This window comes from Mastomys coucha, unplaced genomic scaffold (assembly GCF_008632895.1).
Source record: "Mastomys coucha isolate ucsf_1 unplaced genomic scaffold, UCSF_Mcou_1 pScaffold8, whole genome shotgun sequence".
NCBI classification, from domain to species: Eukaryota; Metazoa; Chordata; class Mammalia; order Rodentia; family Muridae; genus Mastomys; species Mastomys coucha.
Genome location: NW_022196914.1, coordinates 19,732,740 through 19,738,931, shown reverse-complemented (window position 1 = coordinate 19,738,931; position 6,192 = coordinate 19,732,740). Strand labels below are relative to the sequence as shown.

Genomic DNA, 6,192 nt, shown 5'->3' with positions numbered 1-6,192 from the left:
GAGCTAGCAGGCTCTGCAGCATCCTGGTGAGGAGGAGGAACTGGAGTGGCAGTTTGGGCTTTTGGCAGCAAGGAGACAGGATTATGATAAAAAGGGGGTGGTTCATTAGCTGGATCTAGCATTGTAGAGTCATCTAGAGAAAGTTGAGGTTGTGTAGACTTCATGGCTAAGATAAGTTGGGTTGGGGAACAAGAAGAACACAAGGAGGGATTGGAACGGAGATATACGAATGCTTGAACATAGGGAACCTCCTTCCATTTACCAGTTCGCTGACAGTATGTATTAAGACCTCTTAAAATAGCTGGGTCTAGAGTACCATTAAGTGGCCACTTTGAATTCCCATCTAGTTGATATTTAACCCAGACCTTATTGCAGAGATATATTAATTTTGATGCCTTCAAATCAGGTGTAAGCTTTAAAGATTTGAGATTTTCTAGGAGACAACCCAGTGGGGTGCCTGGAGGAACTGTCGAAGACATTCTTGAACTCATTGGGGGGTGGTTGGATGCTCCTACCAGCGTCCTGAGAACATCCAAGCACCAAGGAAAATAAACAGCCGAAGCTAGTGGTTTCAAGTCGTCACGAGAAACCCTAGTGGCAATTTGGCAGGGCCCGGTGGCCTGCGTGGGAAAGTAACTCCCCCTGGATCCAGGGGTTTTGGGGGGGCTGTAGCCTGGTAAGTATTAGGGGTGAAAGTTACCTCCGAGGGAAGGGCACCCAGTGGGAGAATGTCCTAACGCGTATGTCAAGGGGAGCTGTACTCCATCAATTCCAGGGAAGTTTGGCCAGACCTTATCTGGAAATCTGGAGTTCTTGCCTTTGACTGATCCTATTAATTAATATGCCGGTGTCTGTTCAGCTGGTTATGAGCAATCTGGTAAATGGAAAAAACATGGAACTGAATGGTGCCTGAGTGGGGTACGGCTCACGTGGTTAAGAGTTTGTAGTCTAGCAGCGCTCAGCTGTGTCTGGTGTCTCTAGCAAGAAGTGGTGAGCAGTCGCCAGGTGAGCAGTGTTCTCTGTGCTGAACAGCAGCCGCTGCGGTGGTACTGGGAATGCTCCCTGCGCAGGGTATTGGGAGCGCTCCCTGCGCAGGACAGAATGTAGCCCACGTCCCAGCTGCGGCGGTGTGGAGCGGGTCAGTAGATGCAAACTGCCACGCTCCTGGTTTTAGGCACCAAATGATGGGTTCGGGTCGCAGCAGACGCGTCTGCAGACACCGGGCACAAACAGCTCCACGTGTAAGAGGTTTAATTAAGGGGGAGTGGGGACCACAGCGCAGGAAGAGGGGGGAGAGAAGAAAAGAGAGAGAGATGGAGGAGAGTATATATATATATATATATATATATATATATATATATATATATATATATCATGACATAGCAGTCCAGGTAAAGGTGGGAGCTGAACCCAATGGATTCTGGGAATATGGTGGCCATTGCCCTGGCGACAGGTCTGTGGACCCGTCCATATCTGCCGCAGTTTCTGGATGCTAACAATGACACTCTCACCTTCCTCCAGATGTGACATAATTACCTGTTTCACATTGTCATACATACCTGGGATAGCTGTTCTAGAGAAGTAGGAAGGGGAAGGTAAAGAGTACTGAGGTTTCAAGTATTTGAGCAGCCTGTTAAAACCAATGTTGTCTACAAGGGAGTAGGGTTGAAGGTCATGTGCAATTATTTCAGCTATGGAACTTGTGATTTTTATGGCAACTGGATGAGAGTCATAGAATTTCTCTGTGGAGTTATGGAAAGAGGAAGCCCTTGAAAGCTCTATGCCCAGAGGCCTCCAGATGCCTGGAGAATGGGCAGAGTAGCCTCTGAGACATCATTCTTGAGTACATGGCTATGGAACCATTGCAGATATCTCAAGAGACAGCTGGTGCCCAGGTTAGGGGGCTTCTTGGCCCTACTGATGGTCCAGCCACAGTGCAGGCACACCACCTTTGTTGACTGTGCTGAACAAATAGAAAAGTGATTCCACAGCTTTGAGGTCTTCCTGCTATTAGTAGGAAACATTCCTTGATGTTTTTTTTCTGACCAATGCTGGCAAGTCAGTTAATTTGGAGGAGCTTTCTGCAGAAGCCAAAGTGTACAGGTGTTGCATCAAACAACTGGTGCCAACATCTCCCTTCTTCCCCCGACTAATAACACAGTTACGGTATAGGCACACTGCTTTGAGACTGTCCATGGGGGCCAGGGAAAGTGATGCCAGACTTCTGACTTCAGTCTTCTCACCAACTTCTTATTTTGTCAGAAGATAGTACCTGATTAAAATCTTGAATTTACTGTGTCTGCTGGCTGCTTCTCTTGAGAGGACACTGCAGAGGCTTCCCCCAAGTCATCAGAGCATGACAAAATGGACACTTCTTCCCAGGACACATCTCCAGGATTTGTGTGATGCCAGGTCCTCAGAAAGCCTGTCTGGGAATGAGGAGGCAGAAGGGGACTCTTTGACTTGCTTGCCTGGAGACAATGAGGCAGAATTGAGATCCCCTTCTGGGGGCATCAGGGTAGGCAACAGGGTTGGGGGCATAGGGTACAATGGTGGGATGCCTTTGATGTCCCCATTCTCCTGTAGTACTGTGGGAAGCCTCAGCTGCCACCCTATAAACATATATTTTGAACACCTGGTTTCTGGCCAGAGCAGAGAGCATTGATAATCAAGCCCTTAGTTGGAGAAGCTGAGTGCCTCTAGTTTGTGATGCAAGCTGGTATGATTTTCCCACAGCCTATTATGTTTTGCCACGTAGCTGATACTGATTGGGACCAGGGAAAGTATTTTACCCACAAGGGCTGGGGGCTGGAGAGAGTAAGTAAGTATGTGGAGATAGGAGTAAGTATGTAGAATTAGGGCTGGTGATGGGTTAGAGGTAAGATGTAGATTTAGAAGAGTAAGTATGTAGAGAGAGTAAGTAAGTATGTAGAATTAGGGCTGGTGATGGGATAGAAGAGTAAGTATGGGATATAGAAGAGTAAGTATGATAGATAGGAGTAAGTATGTAAGGATAGAAGTAAGATGTAGGATTGGAACTAAGAATAGGAATAGGAGTAAGTAGAAATAGTAATAAGTAAGATGTAAGAAGCAAGATGTAACTAATAAAATGTAAGTAGAAATAAGTATGATGTAACAAGCAAGATTACAAGGATCCTAATAAAACTGCATGGTGAAGAGCTCATTGTTTGCCTCCTTACTTCTAACAGGACGGGTAAGGCAGCCGACATAGTACAATGGATCAATGTGCCTGATGCGACAGCTTGTGCCCAGCTTGTGTCCCGTTCTTCCCTCTACTGAACTCATTCATACAGTGGACACAGCCCAGACTTGGAGCTATCAAGGGGTGACAAGTAGAAGTGCTTCCAGATGCCTGACCTCCTCCTGGAGCCAGATGTGCTTTTGGGAAGGGAAAGGTTTCTGTCTGCCATGGTTTGTGAAGCGTCATCCCAATGGAGCATGGAGAGGTTGGGGGAGGAGCCCGCCAAAGCCTCTTCTGTTCTGTACTTTTCAGTGACAGATACATCAGAGGACACCTCTTCAGAAGACACTACAGTCACAGACTCTTCCATTATTTGGTCAGGGGATGGGATCTTGGAAGACATTTTCTGGACAAGTCTGACAGGCAAGAGCACAGTGCTAAGGTCTCCCATGTCTGCAGGCTGTGGTGGAAACAGAAGAGAGTGGGAGGAAAAGGAGGACCCATCTCACATGTCTCACAAGGCAACTTGTACTCAAGGCTTTTTCATTTTTGCCCCTACTGAACTCTTTCATATAGTATTGCATATTACTGTAGTGCTATCTCAAGGGGGGAAAAAAGAAATGCTTCCAAGTTGGATACTTCTTCCTGGAGCTTATGTGTCAACTGGAAAGAAGGCTCTGGGTCACAGTTTCCATGACTACGCTGTACAGTGTGCTACTATACTGGGAGAAGAGTGACCCATAGTCACCCTCACTCTCGGCAGGTAAGAAGTTCCCAGAGGGCTGACAGGCACTGCTTGCTGCCCTGATTTCAGCCTGTTCATTGCCACTGTCTATCTGTCTCATATCTTCTGACTCACTTTTAAAGTCCACTTGTTCCAAACAGTGGTCATCATCTTCCTTCTCTGTTTTGAAATTAACTTTGATAGAAACAAAAATCACTGTCCCTCCTGGGACAAGTTTCCTGCTTATCCTCTATGACCAACCATAATTATCCTGGTTACTTTATCATTCTGACATCTTAGGTTAATAAAAACTGTTATAATGTCCACTTGTGACCCCTAGAGTAGATTTTATTCACTTTTTCATAATCTCATTTTCTAGGCTGTTTACTCTGGCTGGCCATGAATGTCACTGGAAAGCCAATCACACTGTCACAGGGCATGGAATGCTGTTCTGCAGGAGTACTGCAACCAAATACTTCTTGTTGTGTACACCAATGCATGAAGCACAGCCTTCTTTCTCTTCTCCAAGACAGGACCCTCCCCCCAATCTTGAGGGCACACACAGCCCTTCTGAATTTCTATCTCCATGCTTCTAGAGCTCTGCTTCCCAGTTCTCACTCCAAACTCTAGGCCCATCAGAGATCTGAGGCGCTGGCTCCTCTCTGTGCAGTGCGGGCCCTGCGAGCAGCAGACAGTGGGATGGCCTGCCCATTCATTAGTCACTTTTTCTGCCCCTGCCTCCCCTCCCGCCACCCCAGCTCTGCCCCCCCCCCCGCGACATCAGTACACATATTCTTTTGAAACTGTTCTGTACTTCCTCTTAATATAGATTTTCGAACTTCAAAAACAGCTAAGTCAGCATTCACTATTTATGAATAAAGAATGATCTAGCTTAATTCTGAAGTCTAAGAAAATAACTGTTGCACATTGCAATTTGGTACATTATACAAAAGAGTAAGCAGATGGCAATGTGCAGTAATTTTTATTTATTATGTTTTAGAATTTTAGATCTTTATGAAAGACTTGGATTGTTTAATTTAAATTATTACTGAAATCATGAAACTACATTGTATTCAATAAACATGAGGAGAATTTTCCAAATGATATGTGTTAATCAAATATTTAGCACAAGGATTTCCAGTACTACAGTAACGATTATTGTGTAAATAACTATTTTGTAACTTATAAACATATTGGGTCTGATATTAGCATTTATAGTAATTCACTGATATGGTTCATCAACAAATCTCTCTACAAATTGTACTCTGAATAACAATGTATTATTTCAATTGCTTGAATATGTTTTGCACATATATGAAAAAGAACAAAAAATAAAATAAAGAGGTTGAAGTAGCAGCACAATGTCTCCAGAAATAACCTGAATAAAACTGACACCCCTAAACATAAGCTTCTCCCAGTGCCCTAATCCGTGTTCCTGCTCAGAAGTTGATCAGATGACAGACTTGAAGCTCTGTCAAGTCTTGTGGTCTAAAGACAAATATCCTCTTTAACACTGTGTTAAAGCGTTAATCCTCATTGCTATGATATTTGAGAATGGAGCATTTAATTGTTATGTTTACTTGGAGTCATAAGTGTTGAGAGGAAGAGAGAGAATAATTTTCATAGGGAGAGAAACAGTGACTTTGTCATCATCTCTCTCTGTCTCTCTGTGTCTCTGTCTCTCTCTATCTTTGTGTGTGTGTGTGTGTGTTTACTATTTACTACTTTCTTACTTTTCTTCATTTGTCTTGCTATCTTCTATAATTTCCCCAATCTGCATACACAAAGAAAACATGTGAGGCATTGCCAGGTGACATTATAGGGGACAGCAGCTTCTATCCACTAAGGAAAAGAAATCTGTCTAAGAAATTGAAAAAAGATATAGTAGGTAGTATCAAGAAATAAATGGGTGAAAACATAAATTCACTTAAATAATTACTTGCAAGCACACACACATGCATGCGCAAGTGTGTAAGTGCACACACACACACACACACACTCACACTCAATTGATTAAATACTTGATATATTTACATCATCTATCTATCTATCTATCTATCTATCTATCTATCTATCTATCTATCTCTATCTATCCATCCATCTATCTATCATCTATCTATCTATCTATCTATCTATCTATCTATCTATCTATCTATCTAAACAATTAAAACAAATGCTCATTTATATTCAAAGTACTGTAATAGGCCACTACATAATGAGGGCTACGAAGAGAAGAGAAACAAAGGAAAGGCAAAAATTTCCTTCC

At 43.4% G+C, this 6,192-nt stretch overlaps 1 pseudogene; it reads right to left on the bottom strand.

The window, feature by feature from the left end:
* LOC116083852 overlaps positions 1-4,426 on the bottom strand; it is an 11,857-nt pseudogene extending 7,431 nt beyond the window's left edge.
* Between the last annotated feature and the right edge of the window lie 1,766 nt (positions 4,427-6,192).